Source organism: Pan troglodytes, chromosome 7 (assembly GCF_028858775.2).
Source record: "Pan troglodytes isolate AG18354 chromosome 7, NHGRI_mPanTro3-v2.0_pri, whole genome shotgun sequence".
Lineage (NCBI taxonomy): Eukaryota > Metazoa > Chordata > Mammalia > Primates > Hominidae > Pan > Pan troglodytes.
Window position 1 is genome coordinate 56,069,451 of NC_072405.2, and position 24,063 is coordinate 56,093,513.

Below are 24,063 nucleotides of genomic sequence, written 5' to 3' on the forward strand. Positions count from 1 at the left end.
TAAATATGTAACTGTATTTTGTATTTACCCACATGTGTTTTCCCTCCCATGGTGTCTTTCCCTAAATCTGTGAAGAAAATAACTGTTTTAAAATTCATTTATTTTCTCCATTTGGTTGTCAGCAGCAGGAAAGGCTGCTGAAGGATCCGAGCCAGTGTGGAAATGGGAAGGGCCTGTGAGCTCAGAGGGAAAGAGGAAGTCTCTATGTCCCGGTTACCAGCATGACCCCAGGTCAAATGACTCCCTCACCCTCTCCTCCTGCCAAGGTTGGTTAGGGTTCAAATGTGTTCCTACCCAAAATCACACAATGTCACTGTGTGGGATGCACAATATTCCATTGCTTTGCTCTGTTAAAAAAGACAGTTAAAAGTAAGAAGTATTTGTTGCAATTTTTAAAAACATGGTTTTTAAAGCTATCTTTATTATTAGTTTTTAATGCTAAAAGCATTTTATTTACTGAAGATTCTTGGTTTTGGATAGGTTTTATTTTTTCATTAGGTGGTAGTACTCTGTTTTTGAGAAAGCTCTTTATTATGCATTATTTGTGAAATCTCTAGTAACCTGATGATGTTTCTGTCACATTGTTTTGAAAGGAATAGTTTAAAGATTTAAAGTGATCTTTTTTTGTTGTATATGTGTGTGTGGTTTGCTTTCTTTCTTTCTATTTTTTATTTATTTTATTTTATTTTATTTTATTTTTTGAGCGAGGGTCTCACCCTGTCCCCCAGGCTGGAGTACAGTGGCACAATCTCAGCTCACTGCAGCCTCGACCTCCCAGGCTCAGGCAATCCTCCCACCTCGAGTTGTTGGGACTACAGGCATAGCGAGCCACCATGCATGGCTTTTCTTTTTTAATGCAAGTATTTCTTTTGGAATTTGAACTTTAATACTACTTTGGTGTGTTTTCACCTAAATTCCATTTTGTGAGCTTCTTAGTATTTGATTGAAAACCTATTTCGTTTTACTTGACCCTAACTAGATCGACAAGATAAGGATATTACCCAAAGGTCATTTCTAGTAGGATTGTGGCCACAAACGGCAATTCTGTAGCCAAGTATGGACTAATGTGGACTGAGAACTTTTGCTTAGAGGAAAGACGCATTTCCACCTGTTCAGGGAGGTTTGAAGATTATCCATGTTTTGAGGGAAAAGGCCAGCTGAATGTGGAGAGTGCAAAGGTGTAACTGTCACTTGAGCTTTTCAGAAGTCCTTCGATGTAGCTGCCAACTTAAACCACCTCAAGTCCAGCCAGTACAGCAGCTTTGCTTTATCTTCAGTGTGAGTCTGTCTCCCTGCCGGCTGGTGATGGGGGTCAGGCTGGATCATGGATGCGACCACCCTGCACCCAGGCCTGCCCCTCTTTTCCTTGTTACATAGTGCTGGGCAGCCTCTGGGGGCCTCACAGATTTTTGTTTTTTAGTGGTAATAACAGCATGATCAGGCCGCAGCCTTCTCAATAAGAAGTGCTAACTTCCTCAGGAAAACAGAAGTGTGGTATGCACCATTACATAACCCAGTTTCTCTGGTGATACAATTTTACTTTTTGAGAGCTGTTTTGAAGTCTTCCCACAGAACTGCAGGCCTCTCTGTTTTCCCGTATGAGGTTAGGAGATGGCAGTTTTGTCCACACACCTATGAAAAAACACAATGACAGATTAAGTGTCCTGAAGTGTCGGAAGGATACCCTGGTGTGGTAGCTTCTAAAATACCACCAAAAGTTATTTTAGAGATGAATTAATTAGAATTGACACCTCAGTTAGGTTACCAAATGAAATAAAGGGTGCCAGGTAAATGTAAACTTTAGATAAACTATCAGGCACATGTATGCTAAAAAAATTATTCATTGTTTATCTGAAATTTACATTTACCTGGGCATCCTGTATTTTATTAGGTAAATCAGGCGACTCTCCACCTGAAACTAGATTATGCAAACTAAGAATTAACATAAAAAGTACTGTCATTGTGTGGATGAGAAATCTCCTCCTCCTCTTCTCCTAAACCAGTTTAGGAAGCCTGTGCTTCGTCATTTCTCATATACTCTCCTCCCATGTACATCCAGATTAAAATGTGTGTATCTGGCATGTGGCTCACTGTTTCACATGCCTAACTGCAGCCCCTCTGGGATCCTATAGTCGCAGCACTATTTTGGTAGGTCAGCTATGGGCAGCAGGTCCTGTACTCTCCTGACCACCCCCGAGGAACTGCAGGCTCTCAGCATTTGCGTGTGTCCCTCCTCAGAGCCGTGGGACAACCCCAGCCAGCTAGAGGCAGAGAGACAGGCACGTAAACCTCCTGGCATGTCTTGCGGGTGCCTGGGCCAAAGTATGCGACTGTCCTAATTCTCTGAAGGTCTCAAAGCATTTTCATATTAAGTTATTCAAGTGACCCAGAGAACAAGAAAGGAGTTGCTACTGCATGATGTCAGAGAACACTCAGAGGTTGGAAGGGAATTGGGAGAACTAAGTAATTATTAATAAATTCTAAAAGTTTAATACTCAGTATTCAAAGGAGAAAGAGTGGAGCTAACACTTTGTACCAAGGGTGCTGGTCTTGGGAATTAAGATATCTCCTGCAAGAGATTTCTGATACAATTTAGTAAAATGTAGTTTTTAGGGGAGATCTTTTACAGAAGGAAGCTTTTATTTCCAAAGGACTTCATGAAAGGTGTAAAGGCCACACTGTGAATTAGGGATGACACACCCTGTTTTGAATTGGATTTCCTGCTAGTTCTGATCCGAGGCATTCTTCCCGGACTAGGGTGAATTCAGTTCCAGTGTTTGCTTGAAAACTGAATCTGGTCATTGTATTTGCAGTTTGGCTTCCTGCCTGCTGTTAAAGTACAGAGCAAACTTCAGCTAGTTACTCCCTATGATTCTGTGTCCTCCTAAAGAGCAGGGAAAGAAGAGGGGAAAACCCAGGGGGTGACTGAGTTCATTTACATGTTGTGCCAAAGGGCAGCTGCTTGCTGCCTTGTCGTCACAAGATTCTGTGGAGAATCCTGATATTCCATTTACCAGAATAGGAGCCTGGAAAACAAAAGGAAAAAAAGTATCTTTCTTTCTATGGTTCTAGCTTTGGCATTACTAACTGAATAACCTACTTTCTTTTTCTTTAACCAACATAGGTGAAAATTTAGAAAATTTTATGTTCTCCCTCTTTCCAAAGTTTTCTGTATGAAGAAAGAACTTATAAAAAGAGGTCACAGCTGGGCGCGGTGGCTCACGCCTGTAATCCCAGCACTTTGGGAGGCCAGGGTGGGCGGATCACTTGAGGTCAGGAGTTCGAGACCAGCCTGGCCAACATGGTGAAACCCCATCTCTACCAAAAATACAAAAACTAGCCAGATGTGGGGGCATACGCCTTTAGTCTCAACTACTCAGGCAGCTCAGGCAGGAGAATCGCTTGAGCCCAGAAGCCACTGCACTCCACCCTGGGTAGACAGAGTGAGACCCTGCCTCAAAAAAAAAAAAAAAAAAAAAATCACAAGGCAGGGTGGTAGCACTGCTGGCTAGTTGGACCTGGCTGTGCCTACTGAGTTGTCCTGAGAGAACACCAGGTTGTGTACATGCTGTCTGGATCTGTGGGAAGTGTGGGGGGCTTACCCCTTTTCCCTGCAGTTGTAGAAAATGTGATGCAATCTGCTCAGTGTAGTTCCAGCCACCCCTTAAGATACCTGGCAAAACTTAGCATAGTGTGGATCAGAAGGAATCCAGAAGCATATAGTGGCACCAGCCTATGTGTCCTTAGGAATCTTGTATTCCCCTGAGTTAAACTTAGAGCCTCTGAATTTGCGGAAAGGACAGAAAGGAAAGATGTTCTGTTGTGGGGCTGTTCCCAGGCTCAGCTTCCTCACACTGAGGCAGTGCATCCAGTACTGAAATAAGGAACATTGCAATGATGCCTGGGGTCAGGAAGTGGCCTTGCTGACATCACAACATGTGCATTTCTCACTGTTCTTGGTTATTTAATTCTGGTCTGGTCCATTGGATTAGAGCCAGATTAAACATCAATAAATTTTGAGTTTACTATTAACAAAGAGCAGAGTCCTGCTACCTTACTGTTACTTTGCTAGGTGCTAAGAGAGAAATCAGAAAATTTAAGGCATGGATTTTGGTCACAGGGAGCAAAATCTAGTCTTTATTGGCTAAGAAGCCTTAAAAACCATGTAACTGTCACATAGTGGCAGACCACGAGCAAAAAGAAAAAAAATGAACCCTGCTTCTTCTTGGCTGTTTTATGGAGATGGTGCATTCAGCTGCCTGGTGTTTAGAGGAACCAAATGTACAGAAATGAAACCGTTCAGGAGATTCCCAGAGCTAACTGCAGGGTGCTGCAGGGATGTGGCAACTGAACATCCAGGAACTGTAACAAGACAGTGTTTAAATAGGTCAAAATGAAGCAGTCCAAAGCAGGAGTTCTGACTTCTGGTTTCTAGTCTGGCATATAAGGCAGGTGGAAGTTGTCATTCCTGTCTTCACAATAAGAAAAAGTTGAACAAACTAAAAATCAATGGTTTTTAGCTTCATCAGAGAATTGTCACAGAACAAACAGCTGCCCCCCAAATTGGAGCAAATGACAGGCAAATAAACAGAGAATCACAGCTTCCCAGAGCAAAAGACCTGAAGGGGACGTATCCAGCAGAACTCAGAAGCAGCCTAAGAAAACTTCAATTAATTCACACATTGCCAGAGGCTTGGTGTGGACAAGCTTGCAAGTTACACTCCAGGGGGTCCTGTCTTGGAGAGAGGGGGCACACTTTTGTTTTATGTTTTATGTTCTATGTCTAGGAACCCTGCTAGGTTCTCACTGTGAAGATCAGGGAACAACCCATTGTGCTTGTATCGGGGGAAGGGAAAGGTAGCCATTTAACAGTATACCGGAGCATTCAGCCCTCAAGAGAAACTGTTTTACCAGAGTCTGACCAATTGGAGTTTTATTGGAGCCCAGTTAACTTGGGGGGAAGGAAAAACGCCAACACCAACTCCAGATTTCCTCCAGCCTTCCTGTTTCTCTGGGGAGAAAAAAGCTTAGAAGCACCTGTCAAGATCTCAGCCCAGAGGCACAGCCTTACTAAAGACCTAGACCTCATCATAGGACTATAGAACACCTCCCATACCCTGACACCATACCACCACATCAGCAAGGCTCCTGTGTAGTAACAGAGGAATAAAATGGAAAGAACTGAGCATCTCAGACCTTATTTAAGAAGAAGGCTGTAGAGAAACTCAAAGATAACAGGGGAGACAAAAACATGGACACCAGAGAAAATTTTAGCTTCGGAAAACACTCTAGCAAACAATAAAGACGGCCCATCATTAAAGTCGCCAGGTCAACCAGATGTAGCCTCTGTAGGTGTTGGCCTTGGCGACCAGCTTGGGATCAGTATGGTTCGCCAGATGGCCCCCACTGGCACCAGTCTTGGTTGGGTTCACCAGATGTTGCCTGTGGGCTACTGTTTTATTTTATTTTTCTATTTCCATCTTTGGACAGAGAGCTACTATTCTTTTAATGGACGTGAAATGGTGAAGGCACACAAGCATATTGCTGTCATTGTTTTCTTGCTTTCCTAAATTACTTTTACCAGTGGTATATCTTTTTTTAAAAGCTATCTACTTGGAGATGGTGTGTCTTGATTGACATCTCATGGAGAAGTGGATGGGGAAAATACTGGTTCTGTGGAAAGACTCTCTCCGTTAGTGGCTTGCTTATCCAGCTCTGATCTTTCTGTTCCAGGACTCTCCCTGTTTCAACAACAGCAACAACATGATAATAACAAACCTCACATATGTTGTTCCACTGGATAATTGTAATTTTTTAAAATAAATCGTTGTAAAACCAAGGACAGTTTCATCACTTTTTTCTATATAGCTGTTCACATGGGGCCAATCTGTCTTTGCAAAAAAGAAGTGAGAAAGGAATCCTTGATACTTTCCCCTAGAAGTCCAGCATCTGCTTGTTTAAATACATATCTCATGTAAAATGGGAAAGAAAAAATATTGAAAAGTGAAGTTTTAAAACCTTATACTAAAGATCTTTATACTGCAGTCTGTCTCACACAATATATCATTGTCTGGCTTTCAACAACAAAAAATTACTAGGCGTTCTAAAAGACAAATAAGTCACAGTTTGAAGAAACAGAGCAAGCATTAGAACCAGACTCTGGTTTTGCAGAGGTGTTAGAATTAATCAGACTAGGATTTTTTTTAATTCCTAAGATTAATATGTTAGGGGCTCTAAAGGGAAGATTGGACAACAGGCAAGAACAGGTGGGTGAAGGAGAGAAATGGAAACCCTAGGAAAGATCAAAAGGAAATCCTAGAAACCGAAGGCACCATAGCAGAAGTGAAGAATGCCTTCGATGGGCTCATCAGTAGACTGGACATGGTCACTGAAAGAATTAGTGAGCTTGAAGAAATGTCAACCAAGACTCCCAAAACTAAAATACAAAAAGAAAAAAGAGTGAAAAAAAAAAGGGAACATAATATTCAAGAACTGTGGGACATTTGCAAAGGGTGTGGCATATGTGTAATGGGAATACCAGAGGAGAGGAAAGACAGGAAGTCAAAAAAAGAATTTTTCCAAATTAATGATAGGTTCCAAACCACAGATGCGGGAAGCTTAAACACCAACAGGATAAATAAAACAAAATCTACGCTTAAGCATGTCATACTTAACCTGCAGAAAATTACAGACAAAGAAAAAACACCAGAGGGGGAGCTGGCAGAAACATACCACCTATAGCGGAAGAAGAATAAGAATTACATCAGACTTCCCTTCAGAAATCTTGCAAACAAAAAGATGTAGCACAATATTTAAAGTATTAAAGGAGGCCGGGCCCGGTGGCTTGGGCCTGTAATCCTAACACTTTGGGAGGCTGAGGCAGGAGGACCATGAGGTCAGGAGATCGAGACCATCCTGGTGATGGTGATACCCCATCTCTACTAAAAATACAAAAAATTAACCGGGCATGGTGACACACACCTGTAATCCCAGCTACTTGGGAGGCTGAAGCAGGAGAATCGCTTGAGCCCAGGAGGCGGAGGTTGCAGTGAGCCGAGATCACATCACTGCACGCCTGGGCAACAGAGCGAGACTCCATCTCAAAAAATAAATAAATAAAATAAAAAATAAAAATAAAGTATTGAAGTAAAAAACTCACCAACTTAGAATCCTATATCTAGCAAAAATATCCTTCAACGGTGACAAAAAAATAAAACACTAGCCCAGACAAAAACTGAGACAATTTGTCACTACTAAGGCTACCTTGCAAGAAATGTTAAAAGAAATTATTCAAAAGGAAGGAAAATAATATAGATCAGAAATTGAGATATACATAAAGAAAGGAGGATTATAAGTGAAGGAAAAAATGTAGGTAAAATAAAACCTCAGTTGATCTAACACATAAGTTTCTTTAAAATAATAGCTAAAATGTATTCAGTGGTCATAGTTCATGTATAAATGAAATGAATGACAGCAATATTATAAGAGATACAAGGAGGAATTAGAAATATTTTGTTATTGTAAAGTACTTGTGCTGCCCATGGAGTTGCATAGTGTTATTTAAAAGTGGACTTGAATTACTTTTAAATGCACATCAAACTCAAGAGGAACCACATAAAAAAGTAAAAAAGGAAGTACAATCGTATATCACTTAATGATGGGGATATGTTCTGAGAAATGCATTATTAGGTGATTTCATCATTATGCAGACATCATAAGGGCACTTATACAAGCCTAGGTGATATAGCCTACTACACATCTAGGCTGTATGGTATAGCCTACTGCTCCTAGGCTACACACTTGTATAGCATGTAACTATACTGAACACCATGGAACATTGTAACAAAATGATAAATATTTGTGTGTCTAAACATATCTAAATGCAGTGGCTCATGTCTCTAATCCCAGCACTTTGGGAGGCTGAAGTAGGCAGATAACTTGAGGCCAGGAGTTCCAGACCAGCCTGGCCAAAATGGTGAAACCCTAGCTGGGTGTGGTGACACTTGCCTGTAATCCCAGCTACTCGGGAGGCTGAGGCACAAGAATCACTTGAACCTGGGAGGTGGAGGTTGCAGTGAGCTGAGATCGGGCCTCTGCACTCCAGCCTGGGTGACACTGCGAGACTCTGTGTCAAATACAAAACAAAACACCTTTAGAACCATGGTGTCAGAAAAAAAAAAAATCTAAACATAGAAAAGGTACAGTAAAACTATGGTATAAAGGTTAAAAATGGTGCCCCTCTATAGGGCACTTACCTGTAATGCAGCTTGCAGGACTGGAAGTTGTTCTGGGGTCAGGGGCCATCAGTGAGTGAGTGGTGAGTGAATGTGAAGGTATAGAACATTACTATGCACTACTGTAGACTTTATATAAACACTGAACACCTAGGCTACACTAAATTTATAAAAAAGCATTTCTTTCTTTAATAATAAATTAACCTTAGCTTACTGTAACTTTTTTACTTCATACACAATTTTTCTTAATTTTTTATCCTTTTGTAGTAACACTTGGCTTATAACACACATTGTACAGTTGTACAAAATTATTTCAAAAATATTTTTTATATCCCTATTCTAAAATTTTTTTCTATTAAAATTTTTTATAACTTTTTTTTTTAAAGGCAAGGTTGTGCATCCCCTAGACTGGAGTGCAGTGGCGCAGTCATGGCTTACTGCAGCCTCAAACTCCTGGGCACAAGCGACCCTCCCACTTAAGCATTCCAAGTAGTTAGGACTCCAGGCATGTGCCACCATGCCCAGCTATTTTTAAAAAATGTTTCTCGCTATGTTGCGCAGGTTGGTCCCAAACTCCTAGCCACAAGTGTTCTTCCCACCTTGGCCTCCCAAAGGTATTACAGGCGTGAGTCACTGTACCCAACCTTTTTTAAAAACTTGTAAAGTTTTTTTGCTAAAAATGGAGATACACAAACATTAGCCTAGGCCTACATGGGGTCAGGATCATCAATGTCACACTGTCTTCTACCTCTACAACTTGTCCCACTGGCTGGCCTTCATGGGCAGTAATGTGAATGGAGCTGTCATTTCCCATGACAACAATGCCTTCTGGAAAATATCCTGAAGGACCTGCCTGAGGCTCTTCTTGAGGAGATGTCATTCCTTTTAGAAATATATCCATGGTAGATCACTTGGTTTGTTGCTTTATCATCATAGATTTGCTTATAAGCAGAGAATACACCGTGAACATTCCTCAACATTAATGAAAACCTTTTGGTACTGGGGTTTGTGTTTTCAGAAGACTTTTTAAGGAGCCTGTTGAGGTCTGTAAAAGCTTCTGCTAAACCCTTCAGTGGGAATTTTCTTGGGGATTCTACTTCTGTTTCTTCTCCTGCAGTTTCCTTTTCTCTTACCTCTTCTTCCGGTATGCATTTCTGTTCCAGTTCCAAGAAAGTCTTATTAGTCAATTTCTCAGGACAACATTACTAGGCAGTAAGAATCTTTCAGCTCCATGATAATCTTACGGGACCACTGTCATATATGCAGTCTGCCATTTACTGAACCACCATTATGTGGCATACGACAAAAATTATTACATTAAGAGAAGAAAAACATAGAATCATATAAAATGGCCAATTAAAACTATAGGCAGTAAAAGAGTAGAATACAATAACAGAAAGAACAAGGGCAAATAATAGAAGACAGTAACAAATAGTAGATATCAGTCCTGCTGTATCAATAATTGCTTTAAAGATCAGTGATCTGAACTCTAATTAAAAGACAAAGATTGTCAGAGTGGATTTTTTTTTTTTTTTTTTGAGACAGTGTTTGGTTATTTTGTTTCCCAGGCTGGAATGCAATGGCGTGATCTCGGCTCACTGCAACCTCCCCTCCCAGGTTCAAGCAATTCTCCTGCCTCAGCCTCCCAAGTTGCTGGGATTACAGGCATGTGCCACCATGCCTGGCTAATTTTATATTTTTAGTAGAGATGGGGTTTCTCCATGTTGATCAGGCTGGTCTCGAACTCCCGACCTCAGGTGATCCACCTGCCTTGGCCTCCCAAAGTGCTGGGATTACAGGCATGAGCCACCACGCCTGGCCCAGAGTGGATTTAAACAAAAATAAAACTCAACTACAAGATGCCTATAAGAACCTCATTTTAAATATAAAAACACAGATAGGGATGCTAACATTGATCAAAGGAAAGCTGGAGTACCTATATTAATTTCAAACAAAGCCAATTTTAGAGCAAGAAAAATTATCAAAGATAAAGAGGGAGTATTACATAATGAAAAAGGATCAGTTCTCCAAGATGGCGTAACAGCCCTTAATGTGTATTTATGTGACAACAGATTTAAAACACATAAGGCAAAAAACTGATAGAACTGCAAAGAAAAACAGACAAAACCACTATTACAGCTGGAGACTTCAACACTCTTTTATAAGTAATTGACAGATCCATCAGGCAGAACTCAATAAAGGCATTGTTGAACTGAACAACACAATCAACAGAATCTAATTTACATTTATAGAATACTTCATTCAACAGCAGCAGAATATACATTCTTCTCAAGCTCATGCAAAACATTCACCAAGGCAGACCAAATTCTGGACCATAAAACACATCTTAGCAAATTTAAATGATAGGATCATACAGAGTATGTTTCAGACCATAATGGAATTAAATTGGAACTCAGTAACAAAATACCTGGAGGTTAAACAGTACACTTCTAACACACATCAAGAAATCCCAAGAGAAATTTAAAATATTTTAACAAAGTGAAAATGAAAATACAACATAACCAAATTTGTAAGTTTCAGTGAAAGCAGTGTAAAGAAAATTTATAGCATTGAATGTACACAATAGAAAAGAAAAAATATTTAAATCAGTAAATCTAAACTTCCACTTTAGGAAACCAGAAAAAGAAGAGTGAATTAAATCATAAATAGAAGGAACAAAATAATTTTTACCAATAATTAATAAATAAGATAATAAAAATTCTCAACTCAAAGTGGATTAAAGAATTAAATGTAAAATCCCAAACTATAAAAACCCTGGAAGACAACTTAGGCAGTACCATCCTTGACATAGGAATGGGCAAAGATTTCATGACAAAGACACCAAAAGCAGTCACAACAAAAGCAAAAATTGACAAGTGGGATCTAACTAAACTAAAGAGCTTCTGCACAGCAAAAGAAACTAGAAGGAGTAAACAGCCTACGGAGTGGGAGAAAATATTTGCAAACTATGCATCTGACAAAGGTCTAATATCCAGCATCTATAAGGAACTTAAACAAATTTACAAGAGAAAACCCATTAAAAAGTGAGTAAAGGACATGAATGGACACTTCTCAAAAGAAGACATACATGTGGCCAACAAGCATATGGGGGAAAAAAACCTCAACATCACTGATCATTAGAGAAATGCAAATCAAAACCACAATTACATACCATCTCACACCAGTCAGAATAGCTATTATTAAAACGTCAAAAAATAACAGATGCTGGCGAGGCTGCAGAGAAAAGGGAACCCTAATACACTGTTGGTGGGAGTGTAAATTAGTTCAGCCAATGTGGAAAGCAGTATGGTGATTCCTCAAAGAGCTAAAAGCAGAACTACCATTCAACCCAGCGATCCCATTACTGGGTGATAAGGTTTGGCTCTGTGTCCCCACCCAAATCTCACCTTGAATTGCAATAATCCCCACGTGTCAAGGGCGGGACCAGGTGGAGGTAATTGAATCATGGGGACCATTTTTCCTGTGCTGTTCTAGTGATAGTGAGTGAGTTCTCATGAGATCTGATGGTTTTGTGAGTGACTGGTATTTCCCCTGCTGGCACTCATTCTCTCTCCTGCTGCCCTGTGAAGAGGTGCCTTGCACCATGATTGTAAGTTTCCTGAGGCCATCCCAGCCATGCAGAACTGTGAGTCGATTAAACCTCTTCTCTTCATAAATTTCCAAGTCTTGGGTGTTTGTTCATAGCAACATAAGAACAGACTAATACACTTGGTATATGCCTAGAGGAATATAAATCATTATACCATAAAGACACATCCATGTGAATGTTTATTGCAGCACTGTTCACAATAGCAAAGACATGGAATCAACCTAAATGCCCATCAACAGTAGACTGGACAAAGAAAATGTACATATACACCATGGAATACTATGCAGCCATAAAAATGAACAAGATCATGTCTTTTGCAGGAACATGGTTGGAGCTGGAGGCTATTATCCTTAGCAAAGTAACACAGGAACAGAAAGCCAAATACCACATGTTCTCTCTTAAAAGTGGGAGCTAAATGATAAGAACTTAAGAACACAAAGAAGGAGACAGCAGACACTGAGGTCAACTTGAAGAGGGAGGGTGGGAGGAGGGAGAATAGCAGAAAAGATAACTGTTGGGTACTGGGCCTAATACCTGAGTGGTGAAATAATACATACAACAAACCCCCATGACCCATGTTTACCTATGTAACAAACCTTCACATGTACTCTCAAACCTAAAATAAAGGTTAAAAAGAAAAATTAGGCAGAAATTAATGAAATTGAAAACAGGAAATTAGAGAAAATCAACAGAAAAAAAAAGCTGGTTCTTTGAAAGATTAATAAAATTGATAAATGTGGAGCCAGATTAAGAAAAAAGGAAAAAAGACAGAAATTACTAATATCCACAGTGAAAGAGTGACCATTACTACTGATCCCATAGATACTAAAAGGATAATAAAGTAATATTTTGGAAAACTCTCTGCCCACAAATTCATTAACCTAGTTGAAATAGACCAATTACATGAAAGACACACTCTACCAAAACTCGCACAAGGAGAAACAGATAATCTGAATAGACCTGCATTTATTAAAGAAAATCAGTAATAACCTTTCCAAGCAGAAAGCACTGCTGGGTTCACTGGTAAATTCTACCAAACATTTAGGGCAGATGGGTTCACTGGTAAATTCTACCAAACATTTAGGGCAGAAATTATACCTATTTTCTGCAATCTCATCCAGAAAATAGAAGCAGAAGGAGTACTCTATAATCTTTCCCAGAAAATAGAAACTTAAGGAAACACTTAAGCACTAAGTGCAGGAGCAAGACAAGGAAGGATGCCCTTTTCACCACTCACAGATTGTGAGGGATGAAATAAAGCTGTCCTTATTTGCAGATAACAAATAACTAATTCTATGAGACCAGTATTAAAAATCAGGCAAAGACGTTATAAGAAAGGGAAACTAAGGATCAGTGCCTCTCATGAATGTAGATACATAAATAGTTAACATGTTGACAAATCAAATCTAACACATATAAAAAGAATTATCTTCCCTGACCAAGTTTACCATTCAAAAAACAATTAATGTAATCCATCACACCAACAGGCTAAAGAAGAAAAATCAAATCTTATGAATAGATGGAAGAAAAGGATTCGACAAAATCCAACACCCATTTTTGATGTTAAAAAAAATAGTCAGCAAACTAGCAATAGAAGACACATCCTCAACTTGTTAAAGAACCTCTGCAAAGAAACCTGCAGCTGACATCATACTTAATGGTGAGAAACTAGATGTTTTCCCACTGAGAGCAGGAGCAAGACAAGGAAGGATGCCCTTTTCACCACTCACAGATTGTGAGGGATGAAATAAAGTTGTCCTTATTTGCAGATAACGTGATTATGTATGTAGAAATTCCAGAGAATCACCAAAAAATTCCTGAACCTAGGATGTGATTATAGCAAGGCTGCAGAATATGTTAATATGTAATAGTCAGTTACTTATATACTAGCAATGAACAATTAGAGAATAAAAACAATGCCATTTACATTTGCATCAAAAAAATCAAACAGGTATAATCTAAAAAAATATATATATAAGATCTACATGAAGAAATGTACAAAATTCTGATGAAGAAATCAAAGAAGAGCTAAACAGGTATTCCACGTTCATAGATAAGAAGACTCAACGTTATTAAGATGTCAGTTCTTCCCAACTTGATTTGTAGATTCAGTGTAATTCCAATCAAAATGCCTATAAGTTATTTCATGGTTATCAACAAACTGATTCTAAAGTTTCTGTTGAAATGCAAAATACCTACAATAGCCGACTCAATACTGAAAGAGAACAAAGAGAAGTGACATTATCCAACTTCAAGAATTATTGTAAGTAATCAAGGCAGTGATACAGGAAAAAGAATAGCCAAATAGGTCAGTGGAACAAAATGTAGAACAAGAAATTGACATAAATATAGTCAACTGATCTTTGACAAAGAAGCAAAGGATATTTAATGGAAAAATAATCTTTTCAAGAAATTGTGCTGGAACACCTGAACATCTACATAAAAAAGAATGAATCTAGACACAGATCTTACACCAAAAAGCAACTCAAAATAGATCATAGACCTAAATGTAAAATGTGAAACTATAAAACTAGAATATAAGATAGAAGAGAATCTAGATGACTTTAAGTTTGGCAGTGACCAAAGGCACTATCTGTGAGAGAAAAAGTTTACAAGATGAACTTTGTTAAAATTTTTAAATTCTGCTCTGTGAAAGACACTGTTAAGACAATGAAGACAAGCCATGGACTGGGAGAAAGTCTTTAAAACACATATCTTGTAAAGAACTTGTACTCAGAATATACTAAGAACTTTTAAAACTCAGTAAGAAAACAGACAACCCAATTAAAAAATTAATAAAAGCTCTGAACAGACAACTCATTAAGGAGATGTACAGATGGCAGATAATCACATTAAAAGATGCTTGACATCATGTGTCATCAGGAATTGCAAATTGAAACAGCAATGAGATACCACTAGACATCTGTTAGAATGGCTAACAGTCAAAACACACAACACCAAATGTAGGGAAGGATATGGAAGAACAGAACTATCATTCATTGCTGATGGAAGTGCAAATTGGAACAGCCACTTTGGAAGGCACTTCAGCACTTTGTTACAAAAATACACATATTCTTACCATATGATCCAGCAATTGCACTTTTTGATATTTATCCAAATAATTGTTGAAAGCATGCCTATACAAACATGAACATAAATGCTTATAGCAGCTTTATTCATAATTACCAAAAACTTGGAAGTAACTGAGATGTCTCCAGTAGGTGAATGGATAAACATACTGGTGCATATTCATCCACACAATAGAATATTACTCAGTGACAAAATGAAATGAGCTGTCAAGCCATGAAAAAACATAGAGGAACCTTAAATGCATATTGCTAAGTGAAAGAAACCAATCTAAAAAGGCTGCATGCTGTATAATTCTAACTGACATTCTGGAAAAGGCAAAACTATGGAAATGTTAAAAAGATCCATGGGGTTTAGAGGGAGGGAGAGATGAATAGGTGGTGGACAGGGTATGTTTAGAGCAGTGAAACTTCTGTATGATACTGTAATGGTGGACACGTGTCATTATGCATTTGCCAAAACCCATAGACCTGTACAACACGAAGAGTGAACCCAATGTAAACTATGAACTTTACTCAATAATGTGTCAATATTGGCTCACCAGCTGTAATAAATATATCACATTAATGCAAGATGTTAATAGGGAAACTGAGATAGGTGAGAGGGTATATGGGGACTCTCAGTGTTTCTGCTTCATTTCTTCATAAACCTAAAGCTACTCTAAAAATTAGTATATTAATTTTTTAAAGAATGAAAAAACAGGGCCAGACATGGTGGCTCACGCCTGTAATCCCAACAGTTTGGGAGGCTGAGGCGGGCGGATCATTTGAGGTCAGGAGTTCGAGACCAGCCTGGAAAACGGTGAAACCCCATCTCTACTAAAAATACAAAAATTAGTCAGGCGTGGTGACTCGCGCATATAATCTCAGCTACTCAGGAGGCTGAGACAGGAGAATTGCTTGAACGTGGGAGGCAGAAGTTGCAGTGAGCCGGGATTGTGCCACTGTATTCCAGCCTGGGCAATAGAGCTAGACTCCATCTCAAAATAAAAATAAAGAAAAAATAGGAGTTCCCAGAGGTTGCTGAGAAGATTAACTTTGGAAGGAGAAAATACTATGAAAATAAATTAAGGCTGGGCGTGGTGGTTCACGCCTGTAATCCCAGCACTTTGGAAGGCCAAGGCAATAGATCACCTGAGGTCAGGAGTTCGAGACCGGCCTGGCCAACATAGTGAAACCCCGTCTTTACTAACATACAAAAATTAGCTAGGGTGTGGTGGTAGGTGCCTGTAGTCCCAGCTACTAGGGAGGCTGAGGCGAGAGAATTGCTTGAACCTGGGAGGTGGAGGTTGCAATGAGACGAGATCATGCCACTGCACCCCAACCTAGACAACAGAGTGAGACTCTGCCTCAAAAAAAAAGAACAAAGTAAGTACATTAATGTTCATTGTCAGACACTGCTGTTTTTCTTTCTCGGTTTTGAGCAGCTTTATTCTGGTCCAAGTAATTATATTTAATATTTGAGTTTTCAGGTTTTGCCTCTATAAATTTGATATAGCTCTCTGTCTTGCTTTATAAAATAGAGATATAAAAACAAAGCCTTCAAAAGGAAATTTATATAAATTGAATCATATTTTTCTCTTTATGAATAGATTTATTTGTTTCCAATAATAAGGGCAAGAAATGATTATTGTGGGATATTTGTTTTGGTTTTGCCTTTTTTCTTTTCTTTTCTTTTTTTTTTTTTGAGACGGAGTCTCACTCTGTCACCCAGGCTGGAGTTCAGTGGCACGATCTTGGCTCACGGCAACCTCTGCTTCCCAGGTTCAAGTGATTCTCCTGCCCCAGCCTCCCAAGTAGCTGGGATTACAGGCACCTGCCACCACGCCCAGCTAATTTTTGTTTTTTTAGTAGAGACGTGGTTTCACCAGGTTGGCCAGGCTGGTCTCGAACTCCTGACCTCAGGTGATCCACCCGCTTCAGCCTCCCAAAGTGCTGGGATTACAGGCGTGAGCCACCGTGCCCGGCCTATTGTGGGATATTTGAAAAAAATGCTGAGAGATGTGATAGATAAAGAGACTAGAAACTACCCATTACTGCACTAGCAGAGATTAACCTTTTTAAAAATATATTAAGATTTTATATACTGGTAATTTTTTCCTTATCAGCACACCATCATATGTAAGTCGTTTCTTACATCATTAAAAGGGACAGAAGAGACGGTGGGTATGCAGTGCCCAGAGCGAGGCCACCTCCCTTAGCCAGACAAGGACCACACAGGGCCCATCCTACCTGGGGCTCAAGGCAGTGCTGAGACTTTTCAATGTTATTAATTGTTATTTTATTTCACTTTAGAAGATAAATGACATCTCATTTTAATTTGCATTTTTTAAATTAAAGAGATTGAACACTTTTTCAAGCATTTCATATGTCCTTTTTTGTGGTTTTTCTGGCCATGTCCTTTGGCCACTTGACTGTTATTCTGGTGTTTTTCTAATCCACTCATGTAAATGCTTTATAAATCAAGACTCGTGTCCAAGAGGGGACTGTATTCAGTCCTGGGAAGTGGGGTTTGGTGCATACCTGACAATGTTAAGGCCCTTCACTTTTCTTCTTTAAAAAAAAAAAAAAAAAAAAAAACCCTTTTCCCAAGGGATGCTATCAGGTGTTGGTTTGAGTGCTTGTTATGAGACCTGCAGCCTTGTTAGGACTGTCTGCTAGCAGCTGGGTTCCTCTCTCTCCATGGTGGGAAGCTGGCCTGGCCTTTCTAGTGCATGGATTATGGATTGGACTGGCTTCCTTCTTATCCTAACCCAACTTTTAAAGAAAGAAGTAAAAATATTCTGTGGCCCTGAGAGACAGCAAATAAGAGGAAAAGGGAAGCACAGTTTTGCTGAATTTATTGCTCCAAGTTGACTGTATTATTCCCCCACATTATGCTTGATAGGAGGTAAATAAACCCTTGGAACTTGTGTAGTTCACAGTTTGAGGGACTGTGGTGAGACAAGGTTTGAATCCTAAACACTTTTTTGAATAATATCATAAGAAGGTTATAAGGCTAATTTAGGACCAAAACTTCCAATGAAACAGAAGCAATAAAATTGTTCTCGCGGTTTCTCCTTTGATGGAGAGTGTGTAGGCCAGCCTGAAGCATAGGGGAAAATAAATATTGATGTCATCCAAAAAGAATTTGCTAACTTTTTATATTCAAATAAGTGAAAAAGAAAGTAAAATTGGTTATTTTAACTTACTTTTGAGTTTTATTTAAAAAGTATCCCTGTTACTACAGGATGATATTTTTTGAAAACTTATTTTACCAGGAAAAGCATTCAAAAAAATATATAATTGCAAAACGACAATAAAATATTTTGACCCTCTTTTAGGCAGTCCCTAGCCCTCTTCTGCCCCTGTGGCCAGCCTACCAAGGCTGGGCATTGTCTCCTCTTAGGAACTTTCTCTAACTACATCTTTAGTTTAGAAGACTATCTTCCAAGGCATGCTTCTCATCTGAATGATTTACAGTATTGCCAGTACTACTTACCACCCTCTGTGGTCATTTTCTTCTTCGTTTTCTTCTTGTCTTTCCCCCATTGCCCCTAGATAGGTAGTCAGCTTTAAGTCAGGGCCTGTTTTATGAAACTGTGTGACTGGGACATAGTAGGTATTCATGAAATAACTATTAAGTGAGTTAATGGATAATGGAATTTTTCTGATTTTACTTTATTAAAAAAACAGTGGTTTTAATTAACACTCTTGTTTTGAGCGTCTCACTCTGTTGCCTAGGCTGGAGTGCAGTGGCGCAGTCTCAGCTCACTACAACCTCTACTTCTCAGGTTCATGCGATTTTCCTGCCTCAGCCTCCCAAGTTGCTGGGAATACAGGTGTCTACCATCACACCTGGCTAATTTTTGTATTTTTAATAGAGGTGGGGTTTTACCATGTTGACCAGGCTGGTCTTGAACTCCTGACCTCAAGTGGTCCGCCTTCCTCGGCCTCCCAAAATGCTGGGATTACAGGCACGAGCCACTGCGCCCAACCAATTAACACTCTTAAAAGAACATACTACCAACCTGTCTTTGTACTGAATTATTTACATGAATTATCTTATTCAATCTTCACAATAATCCTAAGAGTTAGAAATTGGAGCCATTTTTGTTTTACAGGTGAGGAAACTTGCTCATGTCTATACCACCAGTAAGATGCTGAGCTGGGGCTCCAGCCTGGGTCTTTCTGACTCAGACACTTGCTTTTCACCACAATAGTGTATATATCTTCCCATGGGAAGGGAAATACTTTTGAAACAGTTTAAAATATAGTGAATAGAAGAACTTTTAAAACTTACTATATTTAGTAGGTGATTTTCCTTTATGTTAATGCTAGCAACACTCAGAATTAGGCCTGTGGCAATTCTTGCACATTTCACATAAAAGCTCAGAAATATAGTAGTTGTATCTTATTTTTACAGTAATTATCAATTATTAGAAGAAAATGTGGGCTGGGCACAGTGACTCACACCTGGAATCCCAACACTTTGGGAGGCCAAGGCAGGTGGATCACCTGAGGTCAGGAGTTCAAGACCAGCCTAGCCAACATGGTGAAACCCCATCTCTACTAAAAATACAAAAAAATTAGCTGAGTTTGGTGGTGCACACCTGTAGTCTCAGCTATTCGGGAGGCTGAGGTGGGAGAATTGCTTGAACTCGGGAGGCTGAAGTGGGAGAATTGCTTGAACCCGGGAGGCTGAGGCTGCAGTGAGCCGAGATTGCACCACTGCACTCCAGCTTGGGCGACAGAGTGAGACTCCATCTCAGAAAAATAAATATGTTTATACTATACTTACCTAATCCACATGCATACACATACTTCTATCTGATCTTTACTGAAAGTCCCCCAGGCACATTCTGGAAACCCCAGTCAAATCAGTTACACACATGCACTTGCTGTCTCTCCTGATCAAATGAAGGTCTACAAAGTCTCAAGAAGAAACTACAGCAAAGTTAATTAAGGAAGAAGATTTCTGTAAGCAACGTCGTCTTAACTGTCATTTTCTTTTTTTTTTTTTTTAATCTTTGTCTAACATCCCCATGTACACCAGAGATTAACTTTCATTTTCTAATGACTAAGATTGTGAAAGAGAAAATTCTGGGCTGGGTGGGTGGTTGCCAACCAGTTGTTACTTTATGGGTACCTGGATGAGGGTTGTGGTGAATGTAACCAGAGGCAAATCCGAGGAGACCCTGTGAATGCCCAGAGTTGCGTGAGTGACTGGAGAGTGATAAGGGATCAGAGCAGATATTTCTGAAGGGGAAGCTGACGTTAAAGAAGACTTACCGCTCCCTTGGAATACCTGTCCCACTGGTTTCTAATTCAGATTCCACACAGTAGCTAAGGATTTTTTTTAAAAAAGTAAATCAAAGCACTTCCCCTGCTTGAAAATCTTTCAATTAATGTATACACCTGGAGCTGATGAGAGGCATCCAAGTGCAGAGATTTTTAATTAAACTTTTTATTTTGAGGTAATTGTAGATTCGCATGCAGTTGTGAAAAGTAATACAGAAAGATCCTATGTATCCTTTACCCAGTTTCCACTAAGGGTAATATATTGCAGAACTGTCATACAATGTAAAAACCAGATCTTGTTATGAATGTAGTCAAGATATAATAGTTTCAACACCAAAGGATCCTTCCTGCCACTTTTCATAGGCATACTATTTTCTTCCACCCTGTCACCCTCCAGAACCCCTAGCAATTGCTAGTCTATTTTATGTTCTTATTATTTTGCATTTCAATAATGCTATGGAAATGGAATCATATAGTTTGTAACCTTTTGAAATTGGCTTTTTTCACTTGGGATAATTTTCTGGAGATTCATCCCAGTTGTTGCATGTATAAGTAGTTACTTTTTACTGCAGAGTGGACGTCCCTGGCATGGGGGTATATCAGTTTGTTTAACTATTCACCCATGGAAGGACGTCCAACTTTTATGAATAGTGCTGGTATGAACATTTGTCTACAGGTTTTTGTGTGAAGGTAAGTTTTCACTTTTCTGGGATAAATACCCAAGAGTGCAATTGCTGAGTCCTATTGTTGTTGCATGTTTAGTTGTTTAAGAAACTGCCAAACTGGTTTTTAGAGTGGCTATTTCATTTTACATTGCCACGAGTAATGTGTGAGTGATCCAGTTTCTCCATACCAGCATTTGATGTTGTCACTATTTTTAAATTTTTATTCTGATAGATAGATAGTGATATCTCATTGTGGTTTGTCAACTGAAGAATCATGAGGTTCAAAAATTTGGAAAGAAGAGCTTTATTTCTCATAAAGGGTGGCACACTGCTGGCTGGGAAATGTAGCCTTTGGCAAAAGCTGAGAACAAGCAATTTAAGAGAGGAAAGCCTAACACAGGTATTTATGCCCAATGGGTTGGCTAAGTATACATATTCAAATTTAGCTATAGAAGGAGTCATGAAGATTTATGAAAAAAGCACAACTGAGCTTCATGCCTCTTCATAGGTCACATATTAAAAAAATGATGCCATTAGCATGATCCAGGGGTGGAATTTTTGGCCCTCTGGCATCAAAAGGTGAAACAGAGGACCTGAAAACGCTCATAGCACATCCTCTGCTAGTCAGTTAGAACTGGTCCAGAGATATGGTGGTCAGTTTTTAGGAAGGGATGCATTGTCAAGCTGGTGGGCTGTCACATCAAAACTTCAAAGAGGGAGAGGGAGCCTGGTTTTGGCCTCAGATAATTGGCTGAAGGCGATAAAGGAATGAATCATCTGTTTCTTGTTTTCTGGAGTTGGTTTCCGCTTACTCCTTAGGGAAGAATTCTGGTTAAAGGTTAATAAGGAAGGAGCATACTGAGGCGTAACCAACCTCTTATCCTATCATGGCCCAGGACTTTGTTTTTTAGGGTTTCTCTGGGGTCCCTTTGGCCAAGAGGGTTCTGTTCAGTTGGTTGGGAGGCTTAGGGTTTTATTTTTATTTTGCATGCTAATGGCATCAAGCATCTTTTCATGTGCTCATTTGCCATTTATTTATTCTCTTCGGTGAAATATGTGTTCTTGTTTTTTGCTCATTTTCTAATTGGATTGTTTGCTATTTTATTGTGAAATTTTGAGGGTTCTTAATATATTCTGGATACTAGTCCTTAATTGCAATCTCTAGCTTATATTTTTCATATCTTCTCAACAAGGTCTACCAGAATAAGTTTTAATGTTAATGAAGTTCAAATTACCAATTTTTCCTTTTATGAATTGTGTTTTTGATGTCACGTCTAAGAACTCTTCACGTAGCTGTAAATCCAAAAGATTTTCTCCTGTGTCATTTTGTATTTAACTCGATGATCTATTTTGAGTTACTTTTCATATAAGGTGTGAGACTTAGGTGGAAGGTTTTGGTTTTTCTGTTTTTTGCCTGTGGGTGTCCAATTTCTCCACCATTTGTTGAAAAGGACTTCTTCCCTTCAATGAATTGCTTTTTGCACCTTTGTCAAAAATCACATAGATCTATTTCTGGGTGTTCTGTTCCGTTGATCGTTGTGTGTGTTTCTTTGTACCATCACACAGTCATGACTACAGAAGCTGTATGTCTTGAAATCACGTTCATAGCACTGTATTCTTTTTCAAAATTGTTTTAGCTGTTCTAGTTCCTTTGCCTTGTCATATAAATTTTAGAGTAATTTTATCTCCACAAAAAAATCTTCTGGAACTTCAGTAGGAATTGCGTTAAATGTATATTATTTTGGAAAGAATTGAACTACTAATTATATGACATAATGAAGTCTTTCAGTTCATGAGCACAGTATGACTCTTCATTTGTATGATTCTTCTTTTATTTCTTTCATTAGCATTTTGTAGCTTTAGCATACAGCTCTTACAGGTATTTTGTTAGATTTACACCAAAGTCTTTCTTTTTATCTTTTCTTTCTTTCTTTCTTTCTTTTTTTTTTTTTTTGTTGTTGTTGTTGAAACGGAGTCTCACTGTCTCGCCCAGGCTGGAGTGCAGTGGTGCGATCTCAGCTCACTGCAACCTCTGCCTCCTGGGTTCAAGCGATTTCCAGCCAATTTTTGTATTTTTAGTAGAGATGGGGTTTCACAATATTGGCCAGGCTGGTTTCGAATTCCTGACCTAAGTGATTCGCCCTCTTTGGCCTCCCAAAGTGCTAGGATTACAGGTGTGAGCCACTGTGCCCGGCCTTTTTTTCTTTCTTTTTCTAAAATTATAAAAAGTGTTGTTTTTTAAAATTTTGGTGTCCATGTATTCTAGTTTGCTAGTATATTGAAATATAATTGATTTTTGTGTGTTGATTTTTGTGCCCTGCAGTTTTGCTGAACTCATTTATTAGTTTTAGAAGTTTTTTGTAGATTCTTTCATAACTTCTCCATAGGCAATCATGTCATCTGTAAATAGGTTTAGTTTAATTCTTGTTCTCTGATCTGTACGCCCTTTCTTTCCTTTTCTTGCCTTATTGCACTGGCTAGAACTTCCAGTACTACACTGAATAGCAGAAGTGAGAATAGACATTCTGGCTTGTTCCTAATCTTAGAGGAAAGTTTTCAGTCTTTCCCCAATAAATATAATGTTAACTATAGGTTTTTTATAGATGTTCTCTACCAAATTGAGGAAATTTCCCTCAATTTCTGGTTTTCTGAGAAGTTTTAACATGAGAGGGTGTTTATTTTTGTCAAGTGGTTTTTCTGTACTGATTTATGTGATCATATGATTTTTTCTTTATAATTTAATGTGGTAGATTACATAGATTGATTTTCAAATGTTGAACTAGCCTTGCATCCCTGGAATAAACTCATCTTTGTTATGATGTATATATATTTTTTACATATTACTGAATTTTATTTGCTAAGGATTTTTACATCTATATTCATAAAGCATATTGGCCTATAGTTTTTGTACTCTTTTGTTTTGATACCAGCATAATTCTAGGTTCATAAAATGGATTGGGAAGTATTCCCTCCTCTTCTATTTCGTGAAAAAGATTATGGAGAATTGATACTAATTGTTTCTTAAGTGTTTGGTAGAATTCAATAATGAAGGTGTCTGAGCCTGGAGATACCTGTTTGGGAAATTTTGAAATCACAGTATCAATTTACTTAGTAGTCATAGGGCTATTCAAATAATCAGTTCTATATTGGGTGACTTGTGGTAGTTTGTATTTTTTCAAGGAACTGGT

At 38.8% G+C, this 24,063-nt stretch overlaps 1 protein-coding gene across 35 annotated transcripts in view; it reads left to right on the top strand.

Moving 5' to 3' along the window:
* Nucleotides 1-24,063, top strand: part of SPIDR (scaffold protein involved in DNA repair) — a 475,230-nt gene that overhangs the window by 262,159 nt on the left and 189,008 nt on the right. The gene's annotated exons all lie outside the window — the stretch shown is intronic.